Source organism: Pipistrellus hanaki, assembly GCF_964339955.1.
Source record: "Pipistrellus hanaki genome assembly, chromosome: 1".
NCBI lineage: Eukaryota > Metazoa > Chordata > Mammalia > Chiroptera > Vespertilionidae > Pipistrellus > Pipistrellus hanaki.
Genome location: NC_140503.1, coordinates 122,115,390 through 122,130,207, shown reverse-complemented (window position 1 = coordinate 122,130,207; position 14,818 = coordinate 122,115,390). Strand labels below are relative to the sequence as shown.

At 35.4% G+C, this 14,818-nt stretch overlaps 1 protein-coding gene across 2 annotated transcripts in view; it reads left to right on the top strand.

Annotated features, from left to right (window-relative positions):
* Window positions 1-14,818, top strand: part of NEBL (nebulette) — a 368,782-nt gene that overhangs the window by 233,341 nt on the left and 120,623 nt on the right. The gene's annotated exons all lie outside the window — the stretch shown is intronic.

Sequence of the window (14,818 nt, the reverse complement as noted above, 5' to 3'; positions counted from 1 at the left end):
TGGCACTTGGTACTTCTCTGATGACTTTACTGTGCTCTTTAGTTGCTTCATCTGTGCTAAGATTATAAGCTCCTTGTGTATGAAAGGCTAGACTTTATTGTTTTATATTTATTGCAATGCCTAACATAGTCATTTATTCATAGTTCAAATATTGCCATTTTGAATCAAATACGAATTATTTGAAAATAGTATATACACTAAAAATAAGCAGTGTAGCCAAAACCAGTTTGGTTCAGGTTCGATTCTGGCCAAGGGCATGTACCTTGGTTGTGGGTACATCCCCAGTATGTGGTGTGCAGGAGGCAGCTCATCTATGTTTCTAACTTTCTATCTCCATTCCGCTCTGTAAAAAAGCAATAAAATATATTAAAAAAATAAGATAAAAATGAGCAATGTACAATTGTATTTCAAATGTATCAATACCACAATTTGCTCTTTTTTGTAAGTTTCAATACCAGGATTTGCTCTAAGTCTCAATACCAGGATTCATTCTTATTGTAAGTCACAATCTTCGGACATTCCTTTGGGAGATGATAATACGACTAAAAATATAAAACAGCATTAATATAACATAAGGTTGTGTTAGTCATCTAGTTTGTTTTTAAAAAGGGATTTTTTACACATTTACATTGACATCTGAAGAACAATTAAAATATTAGTGTGAAGAACAAAAACAGTTGTGATTATAATCTTGAGAGAGAATGTTAATTAAACTGAAGGATAAGGAACGGTAGTGCATAAGATAATTCTCCCCCCCCCCCCATTTGTGATGACACTGAAACTTTATTTTTCTATATTGAACTTATATTCTTATATATTTTCTTATCTTGAATTGCCAAGACGTTCTTGCAGCAGATTGAATGCTATGATAAATATCTTCTTTTTAGAGGTTTGGACAGTGTTGTTTCTGAAAGCAAGCTTGAACTCCCCATGAGATCATTGTAGAGATAAATGCTTAAAAGCTTTTCAGAGCCATACCTTGGCTCTTGCAAAATTTAATTTCCCACTGATTATGTTTATATCGATTTTGGAACACATAGCCATGAATATACCCAGCTTAGCTACATCATCGACAGTTTTCCATTCCTTGGAAATACATTCCTGTTTTATAAGCATATGGAAACCACTTATTCTTTCTTATAAATATGTACCTAGAGTGAAATTATCTAGTTTTTAGAATAGACTATGAAAATGTCCTTACAGTTGTTTAAAAGCTGTTTCTTTATAACAGTTAAAAACATTTTGATGTATATGGGAATGGGCTTTGTAAATATTCTATACTTTATTAGCTATTCAATATACCTAGTTAGGTTCTGACCTATTGTCAAAATACAAAATGAGTTTTTAAAAGTAGTTTCCAGCTACATAACAATCACAGTGTTGAATGTGTACAATGGTTATATATAGTGAAGTGACAAATAAACATATAAAAAGACCTTGATTCAGTCCTGTTGGTATTACTTTTAAGCAAATTACCATAACTTTTTAAAGCTTCATTTATGGATCCTGATAATATCTACTTTCCTGAGAGTTTTTGAGTATGCTGAGCTAAGATATGGAAAGGACTTACTATAGTGTCTATTGTTCAACATAGGTTTCTTCTATTACTCTTGTACCAAAAATTTTTTTTAAAAGTGATTTGATAAAATAATTTGTTGATTATATTTTCATCTTTCAACTTTTGTACTGTGATAATTAGTAGATTAGCAGGTACATGTAGTAATCAGTGATCATACAATCTTAGAACTAGAAAGGCTGGCCTAATTATTTATAGATTAGAGGCCTGGTGCATGAAATTTGTGCATGGGAGGGATGCCCCTTAGCCCAGCCTGCATCCTCTCCAATCTTGGACCCCTTGAGAGATGTCCAACTGCCTGTTTAGACCTGATCTGGGTGGGATCGGGCCTAAAAGGGCAGTTGAACATCTCTCTCATAATCCAGGACTGCTGGCTCCCAACTGCTTGCCTGCCTGCCTTCCTGATTGCCTCTAACTGCTTCTGCCTGCCAGCCTGATCACCCTCTACCACTCCCCTGCCAGCCTGATTGATGTCTAACTGCTCCTCTGCCAGCCTGTTTGCCCCCAACTTTCCTCCTCTGCCAGCCTGGTCACCGCTTAACTGCCCTCCCCTGCAGTCTTGATAACCCGTAACTGTTCTCCCTTGCAGGCTTGTCCCTCCCAACTGCTCTCCTCTGCTGGCCATTTTGTGGTGGCCATCTTGTGTCCACATGAGGGAAGAATCTTTGACCACATGGGGGCAGCCATCTTGTGTGTTGGAGTGGTCAATCTGCATATTACTCTCTAATTAGATTGGATAGAAACCTGGTGCATGGGTGGGAGCCAGCTGGTTTGCCCTGAAGGATGTCCCGGGTTAGGGTGGGGGTTCCCTTGGGGTGTGGGGCGGCCTGGGCAGGGCCCTGTGGTGGTTTGCAGGTTGGCCATGCTCCCTGGCAACCCGAATGGAGGCCCTGGTATCTGGGGTTTATTTGTTTTCTACAATTGAAACTTTGTAGCCTGGAGCAGAGCCAAACCTTTTGCTCACTTTGTGGTGGCAGCCATTTCTGTTGGGATTCATGTATCTTCTGTAATTGAAACTTTGTAGCCTTAAGAGGAGGCCTGGGTTGGCCAGGGTGTGCAAAAAGCTTGACTTCCATCATTGCTGGGGAAACCCAAGCATCCCTCCTGCTCTCTGTGGCAGTACCTATCTTGATTGGGTTTATTTGCATATTTGATCCTGATTGGCTGGTGGGTGTGGCTGTGGGTGTAGTGGCATGATGGTTAATTTGAATATTATTCTTTTATTAGATGGGATTATTATGTATTGAATATAATTAAAATAAAGCTTTATAGATCTTTTTGACTATCAAGGCATCTATGAAGAAAGAACAGGCTCTATCTGAGTACAATAAAATTTGCCTCTTCAGTTATTTTTCATTCTAGTTCCTTTGTTTATGTGTACAATATCTTACATGCATCTGAATCATTTTTTAGTGTACCAGAAATACAAACTTTAAAATCTCTGTATCTGGTGATCAATAAAGAAAAAGTACTGCTCAAGTGAAAAACAGGAAAGGTCATTATTATCTGCTTTTACTCTTGCTACTAATCTTGGAAAGTCTTGTTTTTGCTGATCATAATAACCAGATTGCCTCCATCACATCAGGATTACCTTTGCTTTCAATAATCATCTACAATAACAATTCCTTTGAAGTCAGAAATTGGAAAAGATGATAGAAGTTAATATCACCATTTTCTAACCTAATAAAGGAGAAACATGCAAATTAACCATAATAGAAATATGCCCACAGCCAATCAGAGTGAGCATGCAAATTAACCCAACAAAGATGGAGGTTAGTTTGCATATGCAGACACAGAGCGATGTGAAGCCTGCTATGAGGGGAAGGGGGTGGCAGAGGAAGCTGCTGGAGTGGTGTTCCAGACAGAAGTGAGGACTTGCCTGCTCCCATGGTGGCTGGGGAGCAGGGACTTGCCAGCACTTAGGCGGCTGGGTTGGGGAGGGGAACTTGCTGGCTCCTGGGTGGCTGGGAGTGAAGCCAGGGGCCTATTCTTGCATGAATACTGTGCAACGGGCCTCTTGTCAGAAATAACAGTGTTCTGCTGCTCCATGCTTCAGTAGGTTGTACACAAAATGAAGCAGTACAGTCCTAGGTTTGAATCTGTTACTGGGAGAACTTGGGCAATTGATCATTCTAAGTCCTATGAAATGGATGTTGTGAAGATTAAATGGGATTTTATATATAAAGGCCATGAGACAGTGCTTTGCATAAGATGATTATTTTTTTGTTCCGTCTTACAGTACCCAGTAGATTCTAATAGAGGGGGTTTCTAAGTGTTGAATGACTCCCTTCATTTTTATAGTTTCATCTTTCTTCAACATTTTCAGCAGAGCTTGGAAAAGGGATAATATGAATAAAGTTTAAGACCTTGGATATAATTTTGTAACAGTATTTTTAGATTAAAAGAACTTCATTGCATTTGGATGTCATTAAAAATCCTTAAAGTTAAAAAATTCATTTTATTGGTTCCATCAAGGAAACAAGCTAAAGTTGTTCCTCCTCATTGCTGAAGATCTTTTCTGTTGAGTATTTCAAAATTTAAGGTTTTTAATAGAAAAATCTTATTTCAGCAAAAATACTGAGGTTCTTTAAATGATCCATCAGCCTTTTTATTAAATCTCATAACTCACTGTGACATAGCTTTACAGCTAGATTTGAAAAGGATTTACCTAGCTAAATTGATGAGCAAATTGCTGGTGTGTTTTAAATTGGATTATATGAGTTAAAAGGGGAGTGACAGCGGAGGGTATTTCACTATTTGGATTTTGTGCTATTTAGACAGAGAAATTAAGAGTGAATGCCTATTACTCACTCATATAATTATCTACTTATTAGGTAGATAATTAAAGAGTGAATGTTTATCCTGAAAATTGCTGGGACTTTAAATACGTAATTCTCATTAACAAAACACGATAGCATTTTGCATACACCTTTGGTGAAATTAATTAAAACACAATTTAAAGAGTTAATTTATTATTTATAATAACAATTTAAACCTTTAATGAAGTACATTCCTATACAGAGGATTCTGATTTAGATAGGTGTGGAAACTAAAATAGATTATAGTTTTTATTGCTGAATTATTGATTAGGAACCTGAAATTCTCATCTTAAGAAGTTTAATTTTAAATGTATTTTCCCACATTTGATACACACACACACACACACACACACACACACACTATCAAAATGAAAATTAGCTAATGATGTCCAGTCTTACAGCATTACTGTATAGCTCACGGTCCACTGTGGTAGCCACTATCCAATATGGCTCCTCTGAATTGAGATGTGCTATGAGTGTAAAATTAAGACACACTGGATTTCAGACTCAGTATTTAAAAATGTAATATCTCAGTACTTTTTTCATTGACCACACGGTGAAAGGATAATATTTTGGATACGTTGAGTTAAATAAAATATATCATTTACATCAATTTAATCTGTTTCTTTTTTCAGAGAGAGTGGAAGGGAGTGGGAGAGAGAGAGAGAAAGAGAGAGGTAAGGAGGGAAGAAGGAAAGAGAGAGAAACAAATACCAATGTGAGAGAGACACATCAATTGGTTGCCTCCTTCACCACCCCCATTTGGGCCAGGGATTGAACCTGCAACCCAGGTATGAGTCATTGACTGGGAATTGAACCTGCAACTCTTTGGTGAGCAGGCTGACACTCTAACCATTGATCTATATGGGCTAAGGCTGTTTTTGTTTGTTTGTTTTTTGTTTTTAATTTTGTGGTAACCAAAATATTTAAAATTACTTATGTGGCTCACATTATATTTCTACTGGACAGAGCTGCTCCCGAAAATGATTTCTGAAATAATGAAAAAAATCATAGATATACATTGCCTGAGGGATCTCACTTTATGAGCAAATTAAAAATATGCGAAGCATATTGGGATTATGAAGGAAATTCTGCATACACAATTTGAGAAAATATGAATGGAGAAAACCATGTGTTGATATAATTAGGGTATAAAATAGGATAGAAAATTGATATCTATAAAATTATTTGTATAATGATGAAATTTTAAAAAATTATTCTGCTACTTTCTTGAAAATATAGCTTTTATTAATCCAACAGACTATCAGTCTAAGAAAATACATATTTTAACTGAATAAAGTGGTAAATATTGACTATCTCTTATATGTATATTCAGTATCTGACATATACTCGAGATGTAAAACTTAGTATAGTGCATGGCATAAAGTAGATGCTCAATAAATATTTGATAAATGAATATATGATTGAAATTGGAGAGATGGCTAGGGATTTTTGTTGGTTATTGTTCATGGATTATATGAAGAGATTAAAATACCTCCTCATGCATACATAGAAGGCACGCGAGAAATAGTTTTGAAATGAATGAAGATAGATACATACACAAATCAAATAATAAAAAACATGGAGTCCTTAGAGAGAAATTACTACCCATACATGTTACACATGAAAAACTCAATGTAAACAATTGAAATAAGACTGAGGAATTAGTGCTTCAGAAGTTCTGAACTGAGAGCATCATTTGTATTGTTTGCCCTGGCTTAAACTATAATGAAATCATTATTTCAGGATAGAAAAAATCCTTTGGGGACTTAGGTATAGTAATTGATCACTTAGGTTTAAATATAAATTTTAATATAACTTATTCAGAATAAAGTAGAAAAAATAGGTACATTTCAAGAATATAAATTATAATTTTGTAAAGTCTTAAATTTTATATTATAAATACACTTAACATAAATTTTATTTATGGATATACATAAAACAAATGAATTTCCCTTGAATGTTTCCTTTACTAGACAACTAAGCCTGGGAATAATTTCTTCACTTTGAGTTTTTCTAAAGTCCAGATGTTATTGGTGGGAAGATCTCCACTGGTTGCTAGTGGGAGTGGACTTCTTATGATATCTCAAGAAAATGAATTTTCAGAGATTACCACAGAAGATGAGATATTGTAGAAAACTTTATTTCTGTGGAATCAAACTCCTGGATTTCCAAAGTTCTGTTTCCCTCATTCTCATCATAGAATAAGTCCCATTTTGCTTCCAGCAGAGCTAAAATCCAGTGTCCTCAGTTTTGTTCTGTGTTAGGGCATAGTTCAATCCCACATCGGGCTAGCTTAGTCTGTGTTTTCCGCTGCAGTCCATCAGTCCATTGCATGTGGGGTCCACATGACCATGGCCATGTGGTTATGGAAGGAACATAGGCAGGAACAAAGCCAGATTTTCATGGGCTTGCAATGGCCCTGCCTCCTCTAGCTGATCCATGGTTCCTCAGGCTTGACTGACAGGTACTTTCCCCGTTTCACCCCCAACTCATTGCGCATGTGCCCATCTTCCCCTTTGTTGGACCCCTACCTCCAGTGACTTGCAGGGAATGGGCCAGCGGTTCCCTGGGGAGTGTGAAATTGCAGCTTCCTGGTGAAGCTGCCCAAATGGCCACATCTTTAATGTCTGGCCTCCTTTTTGTGCTCCTTTCCTATTATTAACCTGTTAACCGAGCGGGACGTATAAATACGTCAAACGTAAACAATATTGGGTACCCGTGGGACATATGAATACGTCCTTGAAATATATGTTGCGTCCTGAAACAGGCGGGATGCATATTTCCGAACAACAAAGGTATTAGTCATGCATACATGTCTCCACGTGAATTTAAGACACGGAGGGAATCAGTATAATTTTGCTATTGAGAGTGGTGGACGTGTTCTGGGTGAGCAGTAACGGCTATGTACTTACACTTACCTACCTATTTTCGTATTATATGTTATTTACTTATATTTTTTATATCTCCAACCTTTATATAATAAAAAAACATATAAAATTGATCCAATTATCAATTAATTTGTCAGAAAAGTTTAAAAGTTTTTATGTATGTGAAGGAGAAATATGCGTAGATGAATCCCTTTTATTATGGAAAGGGAATTTATCTTGGAAACAATATATATCTACAAAAATTGCTAGATTTGGAATGAAGTTGTTTATTTTGAGTGAAAGCCAATCTGGATACGTACAAAATATAATTTTATACACAGACAAGGACACTGGTTCGAACTATCCACAAGAAAAAACAATCAACAAGAATTGTTTTGGAGTTAACACATGACTTACTGAATAAAGGGTATAGGATGTACTTAGATAATTTCTATAGGTCAATTCATTTGGCTGAACTCTTGTGTCAAAACAATACAGACATTGTTGGAACCATGAGGATAAACAGAGTCGGAATCCCCAGTGAAATAAAAACAAAAAAATTACAGAAAAATGAACATATGTAAGAATCAAAGACAAACTTACGGTTTTAAAATGGAAGGATAAAAAAGATGTATTGATGCTCTGTTCTGTTCATAATGACGAAAAGACAATGATTGAAAAGAGAGGAAGAAGGCAAGAAAAACCGAATGTTGTCCTGGATTATAACAAGAATATGGGTGGCATAGATTTGGGAGATGGAGTTATGGTGGCCTACACGGCTGCCCGTAATAGGGTAAAAAAAATTTATAAAAAAATTTTTCTACGATTAATTGATATGTGCTGCTTCAATGCATATATTATATACAAAAAAGATAAAGGTCATTTAGATCGATTACACTTTTTGATAGAGTGTGTAGAGAAATTGGTAGATAACAACATAGTGAAAACCCACCCAAAGACATCAACAAGCAGCTCTACATCTAAACCATCACGCTTAGTTGAAAGGCATTTTCCAGAACAAATGAAAAGCGATATAGGAAAAACTAAATCCAGGAAATGCTGAGTTTGCTACAAAAAAGGTGTTAGGAAAGAATCTACATACTGGTGTCCGGATTGTAAGGTAGCACTATGTATCAACAATTGTTTTAAAATATATCACACGGAAGTTGAGTTTTGAATTTTTACATCTATATTTCAATTTTTTAAACTCAATATTTCTATTTTATCTCTGTGCTTTTGTTTATTGTTCTGTAATTGTTAACTTTTTAATATTTTTTATTGTTATAGAAATAAAAAAATATATTTTTTGTAATCTTTATAATTGTTTATAAAATTTATAATTTTTTAATTAGATGTTTCCATTTTTTGTAGGTATTTTCTATTTGTTTGTAATTTTGTATTTTCCTTTGTGCTTTATATATAAATAAATGAAAAAATATATATATCTTTTATTTTAATTAAGTATAAATAAAAAAATAATAATATAATAAAATTACGTCCACTGGGCATGACGTACTGACACGTCCTAGTGAAAGAGTATGCGCCCGTTGTATGTTGCGTAATTAAAAAGGGAACTCCCCGGTTCACAGGTTAATAACTAGCTAATTACAATGGTATTACAGTTACATGAGGAGTATCTCAATTGGCTAATGATAATATGAGGGAGTAAAAATTAAATTCAAGGCCTATGAAGGGGATTGAGTAGCTGTACAACCACTGTTTTCATAGTTAATTGACCGGGAACTGTGTTATTTGTAAAGGATTCATGGTTCATAATGGTTTCCTCAAGCTACTGATGCTCTACTGCCCTCATCTCTCTCCATTTATGCTCCACCAGCATTGAGCTTTGGGCTCCCCCAGCTCTGGTTTCTGGGCCTCACCAATGCTCTTTGGATGCCTTCTCTATATACCATCATTTTACTTAATTCTGCCATAAGGGGAAGATCTCATTCCTTAATTTCTCTTAAATCTTTGTATTATCTCACATAAATACTTCCCTTTTAGAAACATTACACTTTCTCCATAAAGAGCTGAACTGCCTAGTTTTGTGTGTGTTTGCATACGTTATTGTTCTATGTCTTTATTCCGTGTGCTCTACAACCCCAAAAGCCTTTCCTGTTTTTTTCTTAAATATAGCACTGTCTCGTTATTTTCAAATTTCAATATATGACTCCCTCTCACCCCCTGGAAACATGATGGAAACAGTTTTTATTTGTAAATTGCTAGGAAATTATTTACTTTTCTGTGTTTTCATAAAATTCATAAATCATGTAAGCAGGACATGAAATGAATTAATTAGTAGAACATCTCTCTCTGAATGGTTAAAGGACTGCCAGCACTGATCAAGCTTGCTCTCTCTCTGGCTCCTGATATGGTGTTGACAGCCAAGCAAAGAGCTTCTTCAATAAATCCACTCCCATATTTAAGTTTTTCCAGATGTGAGAAGTAATTAAGTCTTTGCATTTACTGAAGCCTTGTGTGTTTTTCAAAAGGGGAACTGGCATCTGTGGTGAATTAACTCTGCTTGAGCATGTATATGTGTTCTGTGTGTGTGTATGTTGTGTGAATGTACATATACACTAGCACACATGTGGCATTTGCCAATAGTCAAATGAGATCAGATCTGAAAACAAAACAGAAAGCTAATTTCAATAAACAACAAGAATTGTTGCAGCTATGTTTATAATAGAGAGAATTGGGCTTTATTGAATACTTTTTCCTTTTCTATTTTAGCTGAACATTAAAGGAAAGAAGTAAAGTTAATTAAGTCATTGTATCTGTGAAAGGATTTTAAAAAATGGTGAAATCCAAATTCGCGTAAAACATAAAATGAACATATTTTAAAGATCTTAACGCATTAATTAGGGTACCAGTAAGATGTTACAATTGGTTCAAAGGTGAATTTGAAGAACCACACACAATGAGTAATAAGGAATGCTGAATTTATAAATAGATGCCCAAAGGTTCTATCAATAAGGCTTTCCCCAGGAAACAATTAGTTTTCATTTTTGAGGATAAAGAATCATAGCATTGTTATCAGTTATTAATAATGTATAGGGTTGTAAAATAGTACAAAGACATTAAAGGCCAAATTAGCCAGAAGGTAACACCAGATAAGACACCAGGTAATCTTTTATGATTATTATTATTACTAGTGGCCAGGTGCATGAAATTTGTGCACATTAAAAGACAATTAATTAGGGGAAATATCTTAATATTGCTATTTGCCCTTTCTCTATAATAGAAGTGTCAGAGATGAAAGAAAACTAGTAAAATGTTTATGAAAATCTCCCTCTTGTCAGAGTCTGGGGTGCTCCGTGAGACCCAGAGTCAAGTTCCCATGCACCCACACATGCCTCGAAATTGTGTGAGACCCAGACCCAGTTGGCCTCACCCCAGTCAAGCCCCACAGGGTGAGGAGCACGGCCTCAGTACCCCCACCTGGCCTCAGGTCCCCTGGCCTCGGCGCCAGAGCGTGAGGACGTGAGGGCATGATGACTGTTGCATATTAGCTCTTTATTATGAAGGTTTACTTGCTATCTTTTCAAAGTCTTTTACAATTTTTCCTGACATCTCGTACTTCAGAAAATGGGTGCTTTGAGGGTAGCCTAATTGTTTGATCCTGCCTGGTCCTTTAGTTCTGGGTACAGGTCACATAGAGGCTACTCAAACCATGAGCTTCTTTTCCCTTAGTGTGCAGGATTGTGGAAGTGACTGTGGTTTTAACCTCATTGTTATTAAAGCTGAACTAATATCTCAAGTAAGTAGCAAATTAGACCAATGCCTTTCAGCCTTCTGGGTGCTTATGTTAATGTATATTCCGAATAAGAATACTTTTTCCCTGTCAGTATATCTAGAAGTGTACATATTTTAATTTCGGCATCCTAAACACACCCAACCTGGAAACTGTTGTGTCAAAAGTTATTTGTAGTTTCTTGTTCTGCTACTCCTCCAATACCAGTTTAGATGTGTAGGTCTCATTTATAAGTAAGATCTATATTTGTGAAAACAGGAACACAGAAAAACAATCTATTAAATCTTATTTTAATGCCATAATTGGTAAAGGTGACAATTATCCAAGTTGCTTTGTATTCTTTTGATTTCTAATTAGCAAACAGTAATGAAATAGCCATTAGAAATAAGATAGATTTAATGAGTATAAATTGTAAAAATAGATGGAGCTAATATTAAGCAGAACTCTTTTATAAAGAAGACAAATTGCTCTAGGGAGCTCACATTTCTTGCTTTAAGAAACAATTTCCCTCCTCATCCCCCTCCCCCTATTAGTAAAGTTCTCATTTGGACAGATGCCAAATGATGATACATGAAGCAAAAGTAAAATAACTAGGAATTCAACTGAGAACCTTCTGGGAGATAGTCATAAAAACAAACAAGCAAGCAAGCAAGCAAGCATAACAGCAACCACAAAACCAAAACAAAAAAATAAAAACCAAAAACCAAGGCAACTAGAATGGAGTATGTGACAGACTGGGAAAGCAGAGAAACAGGCCAGATGAACTGAATTCTCTCACCTAACCATTTACAGTGAACGTTTTATAGTAAGAACTGGCGGATTTATTATTTTTTATATCCAGAGTAATCATATTTCTTTTTCTAATATGCTAGAAAGTAATATTTCATCATTGCAATTCATTTTTGCATGTTTAACTTTTACATTAATAGGACAAACACCTTGAATATAATTAAAAATAAGTTGTTTTGTCTTCTTACATTAACTGGTGCTAATGCAAATATGGGCTTTAGCTCACAGTTGCTTTCTTGTCTTTTACTGCAAAGCTGAATTATTGAAATGAATAAAAGCATCTATTTTTCTTTTATGTTTTTCATTACCATTTATCCTCTCTATGCCCTCTTCTACCTCCATCCCCTGGGGAAAAAAAAAATCAGTTTATCTCTGTAAGTTTTCCTCAACTCAACTGATTCTCAATTGGAGGCAGAGAGGGATTAAAGAATTTGTCCTAGAAGATATGAGAGAGCCAGTCCTGGAAGTAGGGTTTCTGGCTGTAAGTAAGGTGATCCTCATTCTGAATCAGGGCATGGTTAAGAGTATTAATGCAAAGAGTACATTACATAAAATGAAATGCTCTCTAAGTAATGGGGATTAGCAACTATACAGAAATTTCCTTTTGGGACTCCCTAAGGTGAAAATATGTATTAAAATATAATATTTAACTTTTTTAAAGCTGATGATAGGGACTATTGAAACGTGATAGCTATCCATGAATAACATTTTCTCCTTACTCCCCAAGTCATATTTTGAAGCTATTGACAAGAGTGCTCTGCTGTGATAAAGTGCAGGGCTTAAAATGTTTTAGAGAAAACTTTACATGAATTTTGTATTATATCTATAGGTGAAAAGAAAAATGCATTCAATCAAAAGTATTAATGTGTTTAGCTTGCCAAACAATCCATTAAGGAGTTCCTCCAGCAAGTCTTGAATGATGCGTTTCTTATTCCCTGTCTTATGTTAGCATTAAGTGTGTTTTACTCACCACTGCATCTCTGACACCAAGCTCAGTGCCTGGCATAACACACTTATTTGAATGCGCGAACTTGGGGCTCTAGTTAAATTCTGGTCCTAATGCTCTATTGAATACTTTTCTGAGTAAAACAAATACTTAATTTTTCTTGATCATAATTTTCTCCTCTGTAAAAGGGAAGGCTTTAGTAGGATTGATTTCTTAAGGTTCTCCGTGGCTTTAACATTTTGATTCTAAAATCTCAAATGGAAAATTTATGTTCACATATGTTGTTTGGTTTTGCTTTCATAGTGTTTGTATATAATCTCAACAAATTATTTTCTTCCAGCACAGTGAAGAGTCAATGAGAACTTATTACATGAAGGGAAATGGGAAAAAGAAGCCATTGAAGTCTGATGAAGGTAATTCACCAGAAGTCTGATGAAAGTAATTCACCATGGTGAATATATGTTATCATGAGCAATGCAAATATTGTCACCTCAAATACTAGCCAAGAGGTGCATCTTAGGTAGCTGTGGCAAGATGTTTTTCCCTACACCACTAGAAGTTTGCAAGAAAAGCTTATAGAAAATGCCCCTCTATATTTCCAAATAAAGAATGGGATCAATCTTCTGTAGTAAAGTCTTTTTTTGTCAGAGAACTCGAGGGAATCAGTCAGAACCCACACATTCTGCTCTTTAATGTAAGGATAATTTCCTTGTAGAATTTTCTACACTGGCATGGCAGGGCTGTTATTTTAAAGTTAAGTTTTCCAAATTTAGTTCTCTTGGTATTTTGTTGATAAGCAGGACATATGATGCCATCAAGTTAGCCTGTGTCAAAACTGTTTCATGAAAAACCAGTGAATCTTCTAGGACATATTACTTTTTTTTTCAGAATAGAACAGTTTCCCTACGTAATGTTTCACAGAAGAATGTTAGTTTTCTGGAATACCAGATAGCATTAAAAATAGGTAGGTAAGAAGTTTAGATTAGATTAGATGGGCAGGATTTCATTGTTTGGGAAATGCTGGGTTAAGCAAACATACTTTTCTTGGTGTGGGTCTCCTCAGAGCTCTAATGTGTCATTATGCTGTGTGGCTCTGTAGTGGCAGGGGTAGAAATTAGTATACAGGTTACCCCAAACATGTTTAAGAAACTCCCTTTCCTCCTTCAGAGTGTTCTATGGAATTTAAGTCTCATGGAACACAGTTTGATAAATTATTTACACATGATGACCGTGTAAAATTTTTTCTTTTCAGAATTTTTGGTTTAGGCAAGACTAAGGCATTTTAAAAAATAAAGTTAAAACTAGATATGCTATCAAGATAAAATAACATTATACTTAGCTATTTAGAATGATGTATTTTTTTAAATTTATTTTTAAATTTTATTTTGATTTTTTTACAGAGAGGAAGGGAGAGGGATAGAGAGTTAGAAACATTGATGAGAGAGAAACATCGATCAGCTGCCTCCTGCACACCCCCTATTGGGGATGTGCCTGCAACCAAGGTACATGCTTTTGACTGGAATCGAACCCAAAACCCCTCAGTCCACAGGCTATCCATTAAGCCAAACTGGCCAGGGCTATGTATTTTTAAAAATATATATATTTTATTGACTTTTTACAGAGAGGAAGGGAGAGGGTTAGAGAGCTAGAAACATTGATGAGAGAGAAACATGGATCAGCTGCCTCTTGCACACCCCCTACTGGGGATGTGCCTGCAAACCAAGGTATATGCCCTTGACTGGAATTGAACCCAGGACCCTTCAGTCCGCAGGCCAACACTGAGCCAAACTGGACAAGGCTATGTATTATTTTTTAATAACATTATATTTTGTATAATTAGTTTAATTATTCACCATAAGGTATTTTTATGTCCAATGCTTATCTGCTATTGCTGTATAAATATTAATTTATCCTAAGATTTAAATAACCAGATTGATAAATTATGAGTTGTGTAGAATCTTAGAATTGCCTAAATTGACATGAAAGGGTTTGTTTTGAAAAATAAATTTTTAATTATATAGCCGATGACACATACCACATTATAAGTATTATTTTAGTTTATTT